Raw genomic sequence first — 21,474 nt, 5'->3', positions numbered from 1 at the left:
TCTTCTTAATGCCATTAGAAATGAGTCGGTGTTGATACTAGACAACACCTCAATATGAATGGCACAAGTCGTCAAGCATTTGAAGAGCAGGCCCCAGCGTTTTTCATTTCTCCGACCCACCTTCACCTGCATTGGCCCAAAGCAGTCGATGCCTGTTGAGAAGAAGGCTGGTTGATGTAATCGTAGGCGTGCAAGGGGAAGGTCAGCCATCTTTGGTTTGGCAGGTTGGGCTCTCCATTTTTGGCACTAAGGGCAGGAGCGCTGTTCACTTCTTACGGCTTCACGGCCGCGAAGAATCCAGTATTTCCTTCTCAACTCTGCAAACAATCTCTCTGCTCCTGGGTGTTTCAAATCACTGTCAGCCTGTCGGATGAGTAGTCTGGTGACTGTATGTTTAGGGTCCAATACTACTGGATGTATCACAGCAGCTTCCAAATCATGGCATCGTCTGAGACGACCACCTACTCTTATGAGTTGAAGCGACTTATCAAATTCCGGGTCTAGGCAAAACAGACGGCTGGATGAATGAACTGGTTTCCCAGTGGTCAGGCACTGGATCTCATCTGGGAAACTGTCTTTCTGAGCAGCTTTTAGCAGAATAAGCTCAGCCTCCTTGTAGTTCTCTGATGTGAGATTGTCACCAGCTGCCCCGTGAAGGCACCTGGCTGTTTCTTCCAAAAGCTCGCTAAAACTGGTAAACTGCTGTGCATCAGGCAGGGAGATAGAGTCAGTAGACACAGCAAAGCAAGTTATTGGTTTATGCTGCTCCTCAGCAAAGTCTGTACATGGTGTGGCTGGGTGCTCTGGCCACTGGTCTCGATGTAGCTGCAGAAACGGGGGCCCACATGCCCACCGGGACTGGACTGTGAGGTCTTGTAGCCTTTTACCCCTAGTTAGATCATCTGCCGGATTGTCATATGTTGCCACATAACGCCAAGACTGGCTGTCTGTCAGTTCCTGGATTTCAGCTATCCGAGTTCCCACGAACACCTTGAAATGACAGGACTCTGACTGGATCCATGTTAGGACAGTGGTGGAGTCTGTCCATAACACCACTCTGCATAGTGGTAGGGTGAGCTCTTTGGTCAGCAGGCTAGCAAGTTGAGCTCCAGTCAAGGCTGCACATAGTTCCAGACGTGGCATGGACATCTGCCGTTTAGGGGCCACCCTAGAGCGGGCAGTCAGGAAAGTAACTTCCACCTTTCCAGCAGCATCTTCCGTCCGTAGGTAGGCAACGCTTCCATATGCCTGTTGAGATGCATCGCAGAAGATGTGCAACTCACGCCTACTGTCGGATTTGTCCAGCTCTGGGCTTACATAACAACGTTGTAGACTAATGTTGTCCAGATGCTGCAGCTCACCCTCCCATTCGTTCCATGCCGAGAGCAGGTCACTTGGTAAAAGGGGGTCAACCCACTCATGCTTTTTGTCCCACAGCTGCTGGACTAGTACTTTCGCCCTCGTTGTGAAGGGGACGAGAAACCCTAGTGGGTCATACTGACTCGCCAGAACCCGGTAGATGTTTCTCATGGTAGGAGGATTCCTCTCCAACTGCATGGACTTGTAGTGCAGAGTGTCAGAGCAGCACATCCAGCCCAAACCTAGAGCAGGTTCTTGAGGGTCCATATAAGTTTGCTTCAGCCACTGTACGCTGCTCTCCGATCTTATTTCCTTTGGTAGATGGCTGATGAGATCTGGGGTGCTGCTGGCCCACTGTCTGAGCTCAAATCCTCCCTCCGACAATAGTGACCGTAGTTTGTCCACAACCTCTGTGGCCACATCTGGAGAAGAGAAGCTCTGTAACCAGTTGTCAACATAAAAATTCTTCTCAATGGAGTCACGCACGTCATCTCCCTGGTCACTGTCGTCATGGACGTGTCGCTGGAGTGCATAAATTGCACAGCACGGTGAGCATGTTGTCCCAAAGGGGAGCACCTGCCATTCATACACCTTGGGATGGGTGTCTCTTTGCAGATCGCGACAGAGGAAACGTAGTAGTGGCCAGTCCTCAGGCAGTAGTCTCACCTGGTGGAACATCCCCTTGATATCACTGCTAACTGCGATGGAGCGTTCTCTGAAGCGTAGCAGCACACCAAGAAGAGAGGCCCCCAGGTTCGGGCCTGGTAAAAGCAGCTCGTTGAGGTTCTGATCCCTATAGGTGAATGAGCAATTAAACACCACACGGTTCTTTCCGTTGTGTGTCACCATGTGGTGGGGGATGAACCATGATTCTTTGGAGGCCCTCATTTCCTCCTCACTGATTTCTTTGACATAGCCTGCTGCTATCAACTTTGCCATCTCCGCTTGATAAGCTTTAGCCTTCCCTGGGTCTCGACTGAGGCGCTTCTCCGTGCCACGTAGATTGGGGAGTACTGCTTCAGGTGGCACCCGGAGTGTAGGTATATCACTGACACGCAGAAGGGGAGTTGAATATCTGTTTACTCCCTCGACATTCAGTCTTGTCGTCTTTGCTTCCAATAGCCTCATAGCTTGCTCTTCCCTCCGAGACCGTGTCACCAGTTTCTCACTTCGATATGGGAGAGTGTCGAGTTGCTAAAGCCTCTCTACTTGACTATGAAGCTCTGATTGAGGAGAGGCAGTTGAGAGGAAGAGGCACTGTTGCGGTTGAGCAGAGTGCTTAAGGGACGGGATTGGTCCCTGTGGTACCCAACCAAGTCTAGTCTTGACTGCAGCTGGTCCTCCAGGTAAGCCTAGGCGCACAGGTTTGATGGGCGTTACTAGGTGAGGACAGTCAGAGCCGATCAGAAGGAGTGGCTTGGCATTTGTGAAGGGCTGCAAGGGAAGCCTTCTCAAGTGTCTATATTTCTGTTGAAGTGCCTTCACAGGGTATGAATGTTCAGCCAAGCCTAGGTCATCTGCTGTGAAGGCTCTCTCAATGGTGATTGTTCTGGATGGTTGGCTGGCAGGGGAGACTTTGACTGTCACTGATGCGCCATGAAAGGTTCTCAATCCTTGTCTCACCGTACGTAGAGTAAGACTCTCTGCCATGGCCTGTAACTGCAGTCTTTGAGTGGCCTCAGGGAGAAGGATCGTCCTCTCAGATCCATCATCCAATATGGCGAATGTCTCCAGGGTGTGCTCACCGTTCTGCAGCAGCACTTTGGTTATCTTCAGAAGTACTTGGCTACAGCCAGCACGCCGGTTTAGATAAAGTACCTCAGTAGATGGTTTACTCCCCAGCTCAGCGACGTGTTCCATTGGTGGATTGGGTGCAGCAGGTCTGAGATTCACTTCATGCAGGGCCTCTAGGTGTTTTCCCCTGTATGTCTTACACTGCACTTTAAGTAGACACTGAGCGGCCTGGTGGTGCCGCCCACAACGCCAGCAGCGATTGTTGGACTTAATCCAAGTTGATTTCTGCTCCTTAGTCAGCATCTTGAAGTTGACACATTGATCTAGGAAGTGCAGAGTGTTATTACAATATGGACAATAAGCTGTGTGCTTGTCTTGGACCTCAGAAGTGGAAGGGGTTGTGGTTGAGGACCTTTGAGGGGCAGTGCTGTGTGTTGCACCATGCAGCACGGTGGTAGTCCCCTTTGGTGGCTCGTTTATCTCTTTTCATTCTGCTCCTGTCTCTCGAGCTCTCCTCTACCTTCTCTGTGTGATCTCCGCCCTCTTGAATGACCAGCTCATACTCCAGCCACTCTGCAAAGTCTCTCAATGATGGTATTCCATCTTTCTGTGGGTAAAGGTAGCGGCGGAAAGCAGCACGTAGGTCTTGGGGTAGCTTTCGTGTCAGTCTAGCAACATGAGACCCGCATTGCAGCTCTATGTGTCCATCTTCCCCAAGTTGCTCTAACATGCCGACCAGAGCACGGACTCTCAGTGCAAACCTTCTGAATCCAGTTGTGTCACCTGGGCGGATGCTGGGCTCATCCATAAGCTCTGCTATCCTCTGCAGTGACAGCTGGTGCGGCTGACCGTAATGTTTAGTGAGCGAGGCCATCGTGTCAGAGTAGGGGTGAGGTGAGTTACTGTAGGAGTCAGCAATTAAAAGAGCTTCCTCAAATTTAAGGTGGTCACATAAGACCTGATATTTGAACCTCTCCGTTGCATCAAAGGGGAGAATATTGTCTAGGGCAAGCCTTAATCTAGCAAACTGCCTGGGATCACCCTGCGTGAACTCTGGGATGGAGGGCGATGGTCCTCTGTAGGTCTTCTCCTTTACACCTATGGCTGTAGTGGGAGCCAACACTTATTCTGGGGGGAGCATGTTCGCGTCGAAACTAGGTCCAGCTAGTGATTGAGATAAGGGGGTGGATTGTGGCGCACGAGGCTGAAACTCAGGAGCTTCAGTGGCTGAGGGTTGCTGTAACTGTAGCTCTTGTAATCGTTGGCAAAGCTCTTGTGTAATGGCTGGTAGCGGTGGAGGTGGAACAGACTGTACCTCTGGTAGATCAGGATGATCTCTCGGGAGAAAAACTGCAGGTGGTGGTACTGGCCATTCTTCAGCTGCATCCTGTGTGTAGAATATATTGTGCTGCTCTGGTCTCAGGGAAAAAGGCTGTGTAGTTAGAGGTGTGGAGACCCAAGTGTTATCAGCTGAAATGTAGCCCCCTGGTTGCTGGGCAGAACGTAAGCGGGTGGATTCCAACGTGGTGACATTACGATCCATCTGCCTCCTCATGTCTCCTACCATCATCTGAAGTTGCCGGTTGTCCTCCTGCAGATGCTGCACAATGTTCATGAACTCCTGAGGGATGCTGGATGACACTGGAGTCTGTCCTGCAGCTCCAATAGAACCAGGAGTCTGGGTGAGGGCCGTCATCTTGGCGTATCCCTCTCTAGTCTGCTGTTGCTCCAATGTAGCAGTGGGTGGCAGTGTGTAGCCTTCATACTGAGTCATCCATCCTGATGGTCGCACAGCCCTCCGTGGACGTGCACCTGCCCTCTGGGGGTCATAATCCATCTTCACTCTCTGTAATCACCTCATCCGGCTCGAAGGACCAATTTTGTTATGATGATTTCTGATATGAGGTTCAGTTCTACGGTGGTGATCGCAGGATGAGCACAGGTCAAGTGCCACTATGACCCTCCAGAAAATAATGAGGTCAGGGGATAATCGTTCAGCTCTTTAATGGCAGATTTAGCGTGGGTGTGGGTATGTGTGTGGTTCAGTCTTATGGACGCACACTCTCATTGAACCCACATAAACTGCTCCCGAGCATAACTTGTGATTCACACTGCCTTCATGAACACCATTTTCCATCCCAGTCAAAACATTACTCACAAAACGGCCGCGCCCTCTAGTGGCGAGGCAGAAAACTGCATCACACTCCTGCCTTCAGAACAGTGTCTGTAATCAAACCTCTGTAACTTTCCTTCACTTCAGCAGCATCAGCTCATGTTCACATGTTGATTCATGGTTTGCTTCAGTTTTTGATGGACTGCAGAATATTTTGAAGGTTATCTGCTATAAAAAGGCAGAACAGGAAAATCTGTTTCATGTATTTCTGTTTGATCCTCAGTGACTTTGACACAAAGGCCTCTGCTGTGATGATCACACCTCTGATCAAGTCTCACAGTGTCAGCTTTGTTTTTATACATATGGATATGTGCTGATAAATGATCAGAGTTATAATATTTCCCACTGTCTGCTGTGTGCCGTGACCTTTGACCTGCTAAAGACAGTCAGCTGTGGATTATTCATTGTTGTGTCTGATACTTAGAACTGTGAGGAAGAACACTACACAGTTAATCAGGGTCCCCTCTCTCTGAATCAGGAAAGGTGGGCAGGCCGCGTGTGGGCCGTGGGCCATACGTTGAGTCTCACTGTTTGAAATGTCAACATTGTTCTGCTGCAGTCAATGGACTAAACCAGAGAAGAAGAAAACAGACTTTACCATGAAGATCCTCAGTGTGGATCAGTATAATATCAGCCTGATGTCTGCAGTTTAGTGTCAGCACAACTTTCACATCATATTCATCTCAGCACAACTAAAACATGCTGACTGACCTCAGAGTTTCAAGTCCACATCCTGGACTCTCCAGGAAACCACACAGATGTTTCACTCCTGAATCCTGCAGCTTGTTGTTCCAGCTCAGGTTCAGCTGTCTCAGATGGGAGGGGTTGGACTTCAGTGCTGCTGCCAGATAATCACAGCTGATCTCTGACAAACCACAGTCCCACAATCTGTATAAAGAATGAAAGATGTAAGTTTATTAGACAAAGTGTGAGCTTGAAATCATTCAGTGTTTCATCATCTGTTCAGAGCTGAAGAAGGTTCAGAATGTAGAAGTTTAGAAAATGGAAACTCCAAACAGCTGAAGCCAACAGGAAGCAGCTTCAAACAAACACAACAAGAGAAAAAACTCTGAATGTTTCACATTAAAGTCGTACATTTATCATAAAAACAGGACAAAGACTTGAAAAAGTCGTGTTTTTCCTTCCAGGAACCACAAGGCTTCACTTTTAAAGGTGAAGTGTGAAAGAAATGGACATATTTGAAGTCCAACACCTTTTTCCAGTCACATTATTAAAGCAGACAAACTACAAGCTCATTTTCATTCCAACAAGTCATCTTCTGACCTGGACTAACAACACTGGTCTCTATGTGCAGCTGGCTGTGAGACCAGTGCTCAGGGAGCGTCTACAAAGTGCAACACTGAAAGAACATCACACACTCATTTGCTTCCAGCACTTTCACACAAACATCTACTGTCATTATTGTCACCAAACTCTGTGGATCCTTTATTGCAAATTCAAATGGGATCAAATGGTCAGACAAAAGAGGGTTATAAGGAAATATGATGAAATGTTGTGTATTAGCAGCAAGTTATTGAATCATTTTCCTCAGAACCCAAACAAAATGATTGACAAACATGTTTTTACAAACTCAGTGTTGGACTTGGATCAGCAGGATAAGCTGATGTTTAAAGGCATTTGAGTGTCGCTGTATTAGAGTCCAGTTATTACTCAATATTTATGGATGATATTCTTTCAGTGTTGCACTTTGTAGATGCTCCCTGAGCCTCACAGCCAGCTGCACATGGACCAGCTGACATTACCCAGCATTAGAGGCGGGTGTAAAAAAATGGATTTACCTATTTAAATGGTTTTAATTTGAATAAAGCGATGTTGATTCATTCAATCCTGAATCGATTTTTAATATAAATGTATTTTGCCAGAATCTCAGGTTAAAGCTCCCAAAAGTATTTCAACAACAAGCAAACAGACAAAACAGTAAATGAGAGCAGCTAAACACACAAAGATGGAAACACAGAGCGTGGATCGTTCACTCGATGGCACGTACACGGACACGCCGTCGGGGCTGAAAGTGGACAGCTCACAGATCCTGAAGCTGCAGGTTTCATCTGTCTCCAACCAAAACTGAGTGAACCAGCAGCAGAAGAAGATCCAAACTACGCTTTACGTTTGATGAACATCGTCATGAATTCTCTCTGACTTTGACGTTTACTTCCTGCACAGCTCTCTCTCTCTCAGTGTACTTCAAGAACAGTTTACCTTCAAAAATCTGTTTCCTGCATTATTCACTGCTTATTACGCACCAGTCTGCTGTTGTGTTCACTGCTGTCGGCCTCCGAAAACAAAGCCTCATTTCTGCTGTTCAATACTGAAGAAATTTAAACCTTTAAAATTATGACAGATTACAAACTCTCAGCTGTGTCTGTAATCAAACCTCTGTAACTTTGCTTCACTTCAGCAGCATCAGCTCATGTTCACATGTTGATTCATGGTTTGCTTCAGTTTTTGATGGACTGCAGAATATTTTGAAGGTTATCTGCTATAAAAAGCCAGAACAGGAAAATCTGCTTCATGTGTTTCTGTTTGATCCTCAGTGACTTTGACACAAAGTGTGATGATCACACCTCTGATCAAGTCTCACAGTGTCAGCTTTGTTTTTATACATATGGATATGTGCTGATAAATGATCAGAATTATAATATTTCCCACTGTCTGCTGTGTGCCGTGACCTTTGACCTGCTAAAGACAGTCAGCTGTGGATTATTCATTGTTGTGTCTGATACTTAGAACTGTGAGGAAGAACACTACACAGTTAATCAGGGTCCCCTCTCTCTGAATCAGGAAAGGTGGGCAGGCCGCGTGTGAGCCGCGGGCCATACGTTGAGTCTCACTGTTTGAAATGTGAACATTGTTCTGCTGCAGTCAATGGACTAAACCAGAGAAGAAGAAAACAGACTTTACCATGAAGATCCTCAGTGTGGATCAGTATAATATCAGCCTGATGTCTGCAGTTTAGTGTCAGCACAACTTTCACATCATATTCATCTCAGCACATCTAAAACATGCTGACTGACCCCAGAGTTTCAAGTACACATTCTGGACTCTCCAGGAAACCACACAGATGCTTCACTCCTGAATCCTGCAGCTTGTTGTTCAGGCTCAGGTCCCGCTGTCTCAAATGGGAGGGGTTGGACTTAAGCGCTGCTGCCAGATAATCACAGCTGATCTCTGACAAACCACAGTCCATCAATCTGTATAAAGAATGAAAGATGTAAGTTTATTAGACAAAGTGTGAGCTTGAAATCATTCAGTGTTTCATCATCTGTTCAGAGCTGAAGAAGGTTCAGAATGTAGAAGTTTAGAAAATGGAAACTCCAAACAGCTGAAGCCAACAGGAAGCAGCTTCAAACAAACACAACAAGAGAAAAAACTCTGAATGTTTCACATTAAAGTCGTACATTTCTCATAAAAACAGGACAAAGACTTGAAAAAGTCGTGTTTTTCCTTCCAGGAACCACAAGGCTTCACTTTTAAAGGTGAAGTGTGAAAGAAATGGACATATTTGAAGTCCAACACCTTTTTCCAGTCACATTATTAAAGCAGACAAACTACAAGCTCATTTTCATTCTGACAAGTCATCTTCTGACCTGGACTAACAACACTGGTCTCTATGTGCAGCTGGCTGTGAGACCAGTGCTCAGGGAGCGTCTACAAAGTGCAACACTGAAAGAACATCACACACTCATTTGCTTCCATCATCCAACCTGAAGAGGAAACAGAGACGCCTCCCCTTCAAAGTAAAAGCTGCTCCTTTTGGACACAGTATCAAAGAAAGTCTACAGTATAACATAGAAAAGACAGAACAAAGTTTTGGTTGTTTTTAAATTGTGCAGAAATGAAACTACACTAAGCTCAATTATGGGACAGACATTTCATCCCATGTCAGTTTGGCCTCATCCTGGGCCGGATTATCCAGCATACACTCTGACCACAGGCCCAGGGGCCACGCACAGCTGGGCTCCATCCAAGAGACAGGAAACAAACCAACACAATAATAAAAAGCACCATGTGATCTTCTTACATCTTCAAGACAAACATAGTAAAAACATGAGCATATTTGTTTCCTGATAAAATGATGTGACAGGTAGAACAGAGTAAAGTGGTGGTGTTACAGCCTTTCTCCCCTCTGCTGCCGAGGCTGTTAGTCTCTCCCAAACTCAGCTACAGGACTTCCAAATGAATGAAAGCAGCAGAAGTGGCTTTACAAATGAAAGAGGAAGAGGAGAAGAAGAGGAGAGGGAGGCCACCCTGACCATCACTCCAGCTGAAAACATCGCACTTCCATTAAAGTTGGTGAGAAAATGTTGAGCAGGATGAGCTGCTGGCTAATCTGGAGGCTGTAGCAGCAGCTCACAGTCACAGTGGATTTCCACTCATGAAAAAGCTCTGGCTGCTTCATTTCTCATCTCATATCAGAGACTTTAAAGCTTCACTGAAGCTGTACTGTGATGCTTCCATATCCCAGTGAGGTCTCCATAATGATTTCAGCTGTTCTGTACACACACTCTGTGTGCCCTGTATGGCTCAAAGTCTCTGCAGCCTGTTTTTATCTGCTATCATCAGATCTTCATCATCCTCATTCACATCCCTCACACACTCTACAGCCTCATCAGCACTGACTTCATCTTCACTGACTGATGGAGCACAACATGAACCTGTGGAGGCTGAAACACTGTCCTGTCAAACATCTCCCCGTCACCACTCCACTTCTGTCAGCCTTTAAATGAACCCTGCTCAAGTCTGTCACTTCTGTTTGGAGCCAAAAGAGGTTAAAGATTATGCCACTACATTCTTGTCTAGAAAATATTAAAAGTGTATTTGGTGACACACAAAAAAGGGTAAAGTTTAAGTATAGTTTGGGTCCACACATGTCCAAACCCTGGTGTGTAGGCCTACTTAATATTGAGAAAAGCCCACTAAAAGAACGCCCACCAGACCAAAGCAATGGTTTTGACTTGATCAGCATTAACCCCGCCCCCTGACTTTGATGGGTGAAGCTGACAAATAAAATGTACTTATGAACAGCGATGCAGGGCCAGGAGTAGCAACGTGAATTAAATAAATACATCATTAAATAATTCATTAAATGTGTCAGTAAAATAATTAAAATAGAAAACAAACCAATAATTGATTAAATATGTAATTAACTAATTTGAATTGTACATAAATAAATAATGAATTGTTTTTAATGAAATTAACTGATAATTCATTATCAATATATTTTTTTAAATTAATTATGTACATTTTTAATTAATTACTGAAATAAATGATTCATTAGTGATGTATTCATTTAATAAACCATAAAATTATTGCTAGTTTACTCAAAATAATTTTAAGACATCAACATTAAAGGTTAAATTATGATAATGAATACATGCAACTATAACTGATGACGTAAGAATTTGGATTTTTTAAGCTAAAGCGAAGGTGCTGACTCACTTGGCATGTTACCCTCAAATCCTCCCTAATAACAATAACATAATTACACTTTAGCCACACGAGGGCAGCAGCATTAATACAAGTCACGTGTATATAAAGGTACAGTGATTATATTACAGTGATTTTGACAAAAACAAAACAGAAGTTGATGGCAGTGTGTTTTTCCATAACATACCAACCAAATTAAACAATAAAAACTTTATAACTTACAGAACTTTTTTAGAGGCTTTGACCACTGGCAGCAGCCTCAGAAGAGCCTCCTCTGAAGCAAAGTATTTCTTCAGGTCAAACACATCCAGATCTTTTTCTGATGACAGTAAGATGAAAACCAGAGCTGACCACTGAGCAGGAGACAGTTTATCTGTGGAGAGACGTCCTGAACTCAGGGACTGTTGGATCTCCTCCACTAGAGAACAATCATTCAGTTCATTCAGACAGTGAAACAGATTGATGCTTTTCTCTGCAGACAGATTCTCACTGAGCTTCTCTTTGATGTACTGAACTGCTTCTTGATTGGTCTGTGAGCTACTTCCTGTCTGTGTCATCAGGCCTTGCAAACGAGTTTGATTAGTCTTCAGACCCAAGAGAAAACGAAGGAACAAGTCCAGGTGTCCATTGGGGCTCTGTAAGGCCTTGTCCACAGCACACTGGTAGAAGTATTTCTCTGTCTGAGAACTTGTTTGTTGTTCTTCCAGCAGATTGAGTCCAGAGTTGATGAAGGTCAGGTGGACATGAAGAGCAGCCAGAAACTCCTGAACACTGAGATGAACAAAGCAGAACACCTTGTCCTGGTACAGTTGTTTCTCCTCTTTAAAGACCTGTGTGAACACTCCTGAGTACACTGAGGCTGCTCTGATATCGATGCCACACTCTGTCAGGTCTGCTTCAAAGAAGATCAGGTTTCCTTTCTGCAGCTGATCAAAAGCCAGTTTTCCCAGAGACTCCATCATCTTCCTGCTCTCTGGACTCCAGTGTGGATCTGTCTCAGCTCCTCCATCATATTTGATCCTCTTGACTTTGGCCTGAACCACCAGGAAGTGGATGTACATCTCAGTCAGGGTCTTGGGCAGCTCTCCTCCCTCTCTGGTTTCCAGCACATCCTCCAGAACTGTAGCAGTGATCCAGCAGAAGACTGGGATGTGGCACATGATGTGGAGGCTTCGAGCTTTCTTGATGTGGGAGATGATCCTGCTGGCCTGCTCCTCATCTCTGAATCTCTTCCTGAAGTACTCCTCCTTCTGTGGGTCAGTGAACCCTCTGACCTCTGTCACCATGTCGACACACTGAGGAGGGATCTGATTGGCTGCTGCAGGTCGTGTTGTTATCCAAAGGCGAGCAGAAGGGAGCAGGTTCCCTCTGATGAGGTTTGTCAGCAGCTCATCCAATGAGGTGGACTTTCTGGTTTCTGTCAGGATTTTCGTTTTGTTGAAGTCCAAATTAAGTCGACACTCATCCAGACCATCAAGTATGAACACAACCTGGAAGTCTTCAAGCCTGCAGATTCCTGATTCGTTAGTTTGATTAAAGAAGTGATGAACAAGTCCCACCAAGCTGAACTTTTCCTCTTTCAGCACATTCAGCTCTCTGAAAGTGAATGGAAATATGAACTGGATGTCCTGGTTGGCTTTGTCTTCAGCCCAGTCCAGGCTGTATTTCTGTGTTAAGACTGTTTTCCCAATGCCAGCCACTCCCTTTGTCAGCACTGTTCTGATTGGTTCGTCTCTTCCAGGTGAGGCTTTAAAGATGTCTTCTTGTCTGATTGTTGTTTCTGGTCTGTCTGGTTTCCTGGATGCTGTTTCAATCTGTCTGACCTCATGTTCATCATTGACCTCTGCAGTCCCTCCCTCTGTGATGTAGAGCTCTGTGTAGATCTGATTCAGGAGGGTTGGGCTTCCTGCTTTAGCGATGCCCTCAAACACACACTGGAACTTCTTCTTCAGTTGGGCTTTAAGTTCTCGTTTACAGAGTGGAGCAAATATTTCTGAAGGTAAGAAATTCAGAAAAAAATATTATACAATAAATATCACAGCTTTTCAGTACCCTGAAAGGATGAATGTCTATTGGTCCATTTCTTGAGCTATTAGGAAAGATCAATATTCAGTCTTTAGAGAAATTCTCTTACTGCTGTGCAGATGGTCAGCCATCTCATGCTGCTTAAGTCTCCTCAAGAAGTGGAGTGTGATCTTCAGAAATGCTTCTCTGCAGCTCTTTCTTTCATCTTCATCCTCACCTTCAAACATCTCCTCATCCTCCATCTGGCTCTTTAAAGTTTCTGGGTGATCTGGACTCAGAACCTTCTGATCTTCTTTAGCTCGTTCTTCACAAACATGGTGATGTTGTCCTCCAGCCGCTGGAAAAGAAGACTATATGAATTACCCAGTGGTAAATGGACTGGTTCTTATTTAGCTCTCTTTGATACTCTGTGCACACACAGCATTTTATATAACATGCCTCATTCAACCAAGCACATTGTTCTATGCTTAAATACTTTCTTTCACACTCTGATGGATGCATCAGAGGGCAGCTTGGGTTTAGTACGTTACCCAGTACATTTGCCAGCCAGGGTTTGATTCACAAACCTTCTGACTAGTAGCTGACCTGCTCACCTCCTGAGCTACAGTCACCCCAATCTGACTGAAATCATGGAGCCCAAACTCTGATTTATGTTGGACACACTGACAATCCTCTGGTCCACAAAGTGCAGCATAGAGGTGACTGAAAAGAACAAATGTAAACGTAGTACTACAAACCATAACCACAGAGTCCAGGTGTGTTTGATGTTGCTGTGCAGACTGACCAGTGGAAACCTCTGCTCTCTGCTGGTCCACTCTGTGGAGGAGTAATGAATAATTAGCTCATGTTATGTCTGTCCACACACAGACACACGCTAAAGGTCCATGAAGTGATGTTTGGATGGGTTCAGACAATCAGATGACTGTCATGGTGAAGCTTTGCTAGTCCTGCTGATCCCACTGAGAATTAACAACTCAGTTTCCAGATGTCTGTAGTTTTCTGCTCAGTTTCATTAGTCCCAACAGCTCTTACCATCTCCTGCATAAAGCTTTCCCTCCATGCTCAGATGCCCTGGAACAAGGTGCTCTCTTTATATCAGTGACTGGTTTAAAGTGCCAACTTGCAGTGCTCGCCAAACTTTGTGTCAGCAAAAGTAGTTCTAATGTTTCTTACATTTATTATATTTTTTACATTTTTACACACACAAATCAATGAACGCAAAAACATAAACTTTTCAGATATTTTGTTTTACAATGTTACAAAACTCAGTTCACAACTACACAGTCTGATTTACAAGTGCAAAATATTGACCACAGTTTGAGCCGATGTATGTCCCGAGTCTGTGGACTCAGTAGTTTTGTTTTGATTGTTATTGTCTTTTGTTACAATTTCATTCTGATTAAGATTTTCTAGTTCTGAGGTTTTGGTTTCTGTGTTCCCTCTGTACTGTGTTAGTATTGTGTCTCTGTGTTCACTTCCTGTTTTATTTTTGACAGTGCCATGTCCTATGTTAGTGTGTCTACTTTTGCTTCCCCTTGTCTGGTTATGTCCAATGAATCCTGCTGTGTCTCCCTTTTCTCATTCCCTGATGGCTCTTTTGTGTATATGAGCCCTTTGTTTTCTCCTGCTTGTTGCTGGTTCGTCTGTGTTGTCTCCCCGTGTCTCCGTTTAAGGTTTCAGGTTAGTTTTTTAGTTTTTTCAGTAGAGGTTATCTTAGCTTCTGCACAGGCCATCTCCACTGCACTTCACCGTTTCAATAAAGCTCAATCACTTCACAGCATTGTCGGCATCTTGGGTCCTTTATTAAATTCAACATGGCTCGCCCCGCTAGCCGTGACATAAGATGTGAAAACAATATCCAAAAAACACGAGGGACAAACAGGGAATAGTTTTAAGGTGCAGGGCCAACAAACTGAGTCTAGCCATGAACTCAGAGTTGATTGAATTAGCATTTTGAATTGGCTGATCTGAGTTACTTCAATCAAGTCTATGTTCACTTTTGAGTTAAGACTATACATGATTAATGTCAAAGAAAAAGCCATCACCAGCAACTGATTCTGATTTTGCAGGTTTTCAAATCTAAACGGTACCCATCCCTAGCTGGCTGTAGTTTAACCTTTACTTAAAAAGCATCCCTGGACCCAGCTGTCTTAGCTAATTATAGGCTGATCTCCAACCTGACAACCCTTGAAAGAGTAGTTGGGGGGAGACAATCAGAGGGGCAGTGTGATGATCTTAGGTTACAAACTACTGCAGTCAAGTCATTAAGGGAGACGGGATCAAACTGCTCTAAGACAGCTGAGCACACAGGAGAAAGACTCGGATCTGAGGCAGCAGTTGGCGAGACAAGAGCCCTAATAGATAGAAGCTTGTTGTTAAAAATGCTAAAAAATGATCACAAATACTTGGTGAAGAAATGACTCCGACATTATCACGTGAACGAAGAAAGCGATTGAGTACATTAAAAAGTACCTGAGGCCTGTGACTATTTACTGACACGAAGTTTAAGACAAACTGTGTCTGCAGTTTTTACAGCTTCTTGGTGAGCAGAAAGACAGAAAGTCCTTAAAAACTGTAGAGAAACATACAATCTATCCTTTTTCCATCTCCTTTCAGCGTGTCTACAGTAACGTCTAAGGGAGCGCGCATGTTCATTCAACCACAGCTCTGATAAATGCTGAGCGCACAGAGTCCTGAACGGAGCAATAGAGACCAAAATATCAGTGCAGGTAGAAAGAAGAAAGTCCGAAAGGTCCTCAACACTTTAACAGCTGGAGTTCATTATTCCAGAGTCCATAAAGGCAGCAGAAAAAGCGGCGCTGTTAGAGCATTAAGCGCTCGCTTTTTACGCACTGAGGCGCATGGCTTATCTACCGAGCAGCGCATAGTTAGAGTGAACAACCAGTGTTGGTCAAGTTACTTGAAAAAAGTAATCAGTAACTAATTACTGATTACTTCCCCAAAAAAGTAATCCCGTTACTTTACTGATTACTTATTTTCAAAAGTAATTAGTTACTTAGTTACTTAGTTACTTAGTTACATTTTAAAAACACGATTTACAACCTGAATAGGTAATAAAGCGATAGATCTTTCAGCCCAATTCTACTTTTTCTGCATAATCCATCATACAAAATGTAATCAAATGGAAAAGTCTCTTTTTTTAACTTGTTTTATTAGTTTTAATCTTTTAACTTTATGCATCAAGCAAAAATTTAATTATATGCAACATTCTCTGACTTGAATAAATTAGTTTAACATTTAAACCTATTTTCTACACATTCCAGCACATAAAATAAAATATTTGTTGTGTTTACACTCAGTCTTTCAAATAGATGCAAGTAAAACACAGCAGAAAATAAATAAAGTCAAAGACTCAGCGGTCCTTTTGCTCTATTTTCATCTGTAAAGCAGGACTGCGGTAGGCAGAGGTTTACCCTGGTGCAGGTGTGCAGCGGTCAATGGAAAAATCCGCGAGTTTCTCTGTGAGTTTCCCATTACGTCATAGCTCACTCAGTGCTTGCTCGGAAGTTTAGGGGTTTTTTTCGCTGTAAAAAGAAGTTTTCTTCCCACGCACAACGGACACTAATGTTTTTGTCACTTTTTATGGAATCAAACTCAAAGTAAGGTCAGTGCTTCCACGCTTTAAACGCTGCACGCTCATACTCTCTCCTGCACTCGATATATGATCCATTGTTGATCTGCACACAGCTGTTGTCACTAACGGCGCACTCGCTTACGTCACTGTCGTGACACATTCTCGCAAAAAATCACGGTTTTAGTAACGCAGTAACGCAGCGTTCCTACGGGAAAGTAACGGTAATCTAATTACCGTTTTTGCAATAGTAATCCCTTCATTTACTCGTTACTTGAAAAAAGTAATCAGATTACAGTAACGCGTTACTGCCCATCTCTGTGAACAACACAGGAAGATGATCGGAGATGCCCAACTCAGATATTTCAGTGACGCACACATCCAGCCCGTGGGAAAGCTCCAAGTCTAGTGTGTGACCTTTTTCATGAGTGGGAGCAGTAACCCACTGGGTCAAGTTAAAAGAGTCAATAATATTTAAAAAGTCCTTGACCAGAAGTTTAGAGTCACAGCAGACATGGATGTTAAAATCACCAAGGCAGCATCATCAGAAGACATAGCACACCCAGCTCTATCTGTCCATGAAGCCAGATAACACACACCAATGAGTTAAACTGCAGGAATGTCTTAAAGACATAAAGACCTGGATGGCCGCTAACTTTCTGCTTCTTAATTCAGATAAAACTGAGGTTATTGTACTCGGCCCTGAAAACCTTAGAAATATGGTCTCTAAGCAGATTCTTACCCTGGATGGCATTACCTTGGCCTCCAGTAACGCGGTGAGGAACCTTGGAGTCATGTTTGACCAGGACATGTCCTTCAATGCACATATTAAACAAATATGTAAGACTGCTTTCTTCCATTTGCGCAACATCTCTAAAATTAGAAATATCCTGTCTCAGAGTGATGCTGAAAAACTAGTTCATGCATTTATTACTTCCAGGCTGGACGACTGTAATTCATTATTATCAGCATGTCCTAAAAACTCCCTGAAAAGCCTTCAGCTGATCCAAAATGCTGCAGCAAGAGTCCTGACAGGGACTAGAAAGAGAGAGCAGATTTCTCCTGTTTTGGCTTCCCTTCATTGGCTTCCTGTTAAATCCAGAATTCAAAATCCTGCTCCTCACATACAAGGTCTTAAATAATCAGGCCCCATCTTATCTTAATGACCTTGTAGTACCATATCACCCTATTAGAGCACTTCGCTCTCACACTGCAGGCCTACTTGTTGTTCCTAGAGTATTTAAAAGTAGAATGGGAGGCAGAGCCTTCAGTTTTCAGGCCCCTCTTCTGTGGAACCAGCTTCCAGTTTGTATTCAGGAGACAGACACTATCTGTACTTTCAAGATTAGGCTTCAAACTTTCTTCTTCCTTAATGATTAAGTCCCTGTATTCCACCGTTATATGGAAATCAGCCATTATAACTTGTGTCAAATCTACTTGTACCTCACAGTTTTCTAAGCACACAGAGAGCAGTAAACCTCAGAGCAGCAGCACATCAGACTGTGCAAAAAATCTAGAAGAGAAAATATTTCGACCCATTTCTAAATGATTCTTGTGACCATGCTGCACCACAACACCTGATCTCTGGTTTCCTCACCTCTTCAATCCCACTTTAATACTTGACTAAACTCATTTTCCTGTTTAGGTGTTGAGGCAAAGCCACCCATCTACAATGCAGGCAACAGCAAACGGAGTTATTTTTTCTACTTTTGTGCTACAAAATGTTCAAGCTGATTAAATTTATTAGAATAAAAGTTCAGATAATTTTCTCATATTAATGTTGGAGGTAAAAATTCAGGTAACTTTGCACAAAAACTGGCAGAAATTTCCTTCAAAGATGGAGTTTTTACTTTAATACTGTGAGTACATTTCAGAGCCTGTACTCTTTTACCTTTACTTGAGTAAAGAAGTTGAATCAGTATTTCAGCTTTAAGAGGCTATTTTAACACAAACATCAGTCCTTCTACTTCAGTATGTTTGACACTTTGTTTACGCCTAAATTAACTTTACTGTTAACGAGTTTTCATGTTTCTGTAATCCACCAGTGTGCTCATGCTTTTTTAATTGAAAACATATTTTAATGATCAAATATAATTATGTTTGTTATTTGTGGATTTTAAATGTCCTTGACAGAGACAGATGATGATCATTATCCTGCATTGTGGTCTCAGGTTTGGTCGAGCTAGCACAAAGAATGGCTATGTTGAACTTCCTCCTGGGATCTACTAAGAAGTGAGTCCAACATTAGCAGGGTCTCTTTCCTTTATCTGGATTCACTTTAGCATTCACAGTCACGTGAAGCTTGTTATTAACTCGATAAGTCAACCCAGGGTTTCAGCTGAGCGCTCACATGAAACACATGGTGTTGGCAGCATCTGATCAATCATATTCATGGAGACGTGTATCAGCAACAGAGCAGCTGAGTTTGCAGAAGGAAGTCAAACTAAACCACAGGAACAATATGAGGAGATTACACACATAATAAAATACTAGCAGTAACACAGCTGCTGCAGACAAATCAGTCGTTTGATCGTGTGTGAGAGGAGAAGGACTGTAAAGGAGTTTGGTGTTAAAAGCTCTGTATGAATGTGGGAGACTTTGAAGTGCTTTAAAAAGGCCAATATCAAATAAAAGGCAGCAAAATTGCTGAGTGTGAAAGTCACCAGACTTATCAGACCTCTGTGATTAAGACCTGTAAGAACACCTGTTTGTACTTGTTGGCATTATATCAAACACACACGTATATTAAGCCTTTGTTTGAACTCTGGTTGAATTTGTTACTTTCAGACTGTGAAACATCACAGAGGCTGCAGCTGCAGATCTTTTATTCACCTGGAAATTTACTTTAAATGTTAGATGGAAAATGTATTGCTCAGTTTAACCAAAGTAAGAACAAGAATCCATAAACCTTCATAAAGACAAACATCTCCCAGAACATTGAGCTGCTGAATTGTCACTGAAGGGAAAAACTATTTGTCCTCCTCCATCCAACAACACCTGAAACACCTGAGTGGAAGCTCCTCCCTACACTGTGTTTGAAGCAAAGCACAAAGGAGACACCTGCTGGAGCAGCTGGAGTCCTACAGACACTCAGCCTCTTCACTACACAAACACCTCCTACAACATCCACTCTTTCCACTCTGACTGCTGTGTTTGTGGAAACACTCCAACACACACCGCTTCACATACCAACATAGAAATGTGTGTGAAAAAGAGCTGAGCTGATATTAAACATGAGCATTTATTCAAAAATACAGAGTCAGGAACAACATCTAGACACACATTACCTCTCAGCAGCAGAAGAACATCCTTTAAAGTTTAAATCAATATACTTCGACTTGTTGCTCTTTAAGGAAACACAGCTGGGTTCAGGTCCAGGAGATTCTGGCCTCTTATTGATCCTAAAAGAAAAAAAATATATGTAAGAGCTTCATGAGACAGGAAGGAAAAACTGGAAATATTAAATTAAAGACATGATGAACAATCTCATAAAAATAATGTACTTACTCTTTGTCACATAACAGTCTTTTGTTAAAGTTTACAATAACACCCTTGCTTAGTCTTTGCTCTGTACTGCAGTACTTGCACTGGTTTCACTGGACAAGTCTGCATGTGAATCTACAACTGATCTGACATTGTGGCACAAACACAGTAAACAAACACTACGAGCACCTTGTTTCATGTGCAGTGGCTTTCTTCTCATTCTGTTACTGAACACTGTATGAAAAGCCTCTCACTGCCAGCATCCTTCCAGCCCCACGACAACAAGACCAACTCACATCTTCACAACACCAAGAATTTTTCCCCTTTTCTTTGGAGAAACTGAGAAGCCAATAGGATTGTAGCTCAAACTTGCCCACAGTCCTGCTTCATCACTGCTCACTCCTACCTGTGTTGGTGCTGAGTGGACAGTCATAGCCTGCTGCTAGCATGAATGCTAAACGTACTGCTGTGGATGATCAGCAGAAAAACATGTGGTCAGTTTGACTGTTTGCTGTATTTAAAGTGTTTTTCTCAGTTCGTCTGTATTCAAAGTGCATTCGGGGCTTTAGCTGACAGCTCTTTGTGCTAACAAACTAAACTCTCTTAGTTTAAGCCAACAGACTTTACCAAACACAAAGCCTGCTGCTGCCTCCATGGGTTAGCTTGTGTGACTGGTGTTTGCACCAATGAAATCTAAATCACACCAATGTGTCCTCCAAGGTGTTTGGTAGGAGCACTGAGTGAAACATAAGAGCTCTGGTAAAATAACAAACAGGGCTGTGAGAGCAACTGAAGTGATAAAAATACTGTTTAAAGATAAAAAAAACACGTTGATGTTCTCTCGTCACCTAACAAAGTCCAAACCCTGTGAACTATTTTAGCTTTAATAACTGTGGATTCAGGTATCCTGAACCCATCTTTGGACATTTGTAATGAAATATTTTAAAACTCCATCAGAGACTCCTGATGTGGCTGTTTGGAGAAGGAAAAGAGGGACAAAGTGGAGCGTCGAGCTGAGGCTTCATTCACTGCAAACCTACAGTTATGTTTCCTTATTTCTGCTGTTTGCATGTTCACAGCTGAAATAAAGCCGCCTCTTTGACTTCATCCTGTTGTGTTTGGGTCCAATCCTGCCTGCCACACAGCGCTACAGGACAAAGTCTAAGATTTTTATCTTTTTAATGAATCTTTGGTCATATTTATGCAGGAAAACACAAACATGTAAAGGAGTCATCACAGGTCTCTGACCTCGTTGGTCCAGGTTCAGCACTGAAGTCTGGAGAGTAATGTTTGGACCGGTCACTCCTCACAGACGGACAGCTGGATCCTGCAGACTGTGACCTCTGACCTCTGCAGACACAAACATGTTTTATTCAATGATCAATTCTCTGATAAAGTGATTGAAGCAGCTGTGATCACACAGACTGCAGATAATGCAGCTGTTTCCTGTCAGTAACAGTCCTCTTAGATTAGAGTTCAGCTTTTTACAGGAAAACAAATGTCCCTGAATGCAACAGTGAGACACAGTCTGCCTGTGTGGCTGTGATAGCTGCCGTTAGGAGCGCTCATGTGTTTGCAGTTAGACGAGGAGATGTTACCATCATGGACACGTTAACAAATCCTGCAGCATCACGTGGCACAAACACTTTGTGTTCCTGTC

The 21,474-nt window shown here is 43.4% G+C and overlaps 1 pseudogene; it reads right to left on the bottom strand.

Moving 5' to 3' along the window:
• Positions 1–21,145, bottom strand: part of LOC113015973 (protein NLRC3-like) — a 66,855-nt pseudogene extending 45,710 nt beyond the window's left edge.
• Positions 21,146–21,474: the final 329 nt, after the last annotated feature.

This window comes from Astatotilapia calliptera, chromosome 3 (genome assembly GCF_900246225.1).
Source record: "Astatotilapia calliptera chromosome 3, fAstCal1.2, whole genome shotgun sequence".
NCBI lineage: Eukaryota > Metazoa > Chordata > Actinopteri > Cichliformes > Cichlidae > Astatotilapia > Astatotilapia calliptera.
The sequence above is the reverse complement of the archived record's forward strand: the minus strand, read 5'-3'. Positions and strand labels throughout refer to the sequence as shown.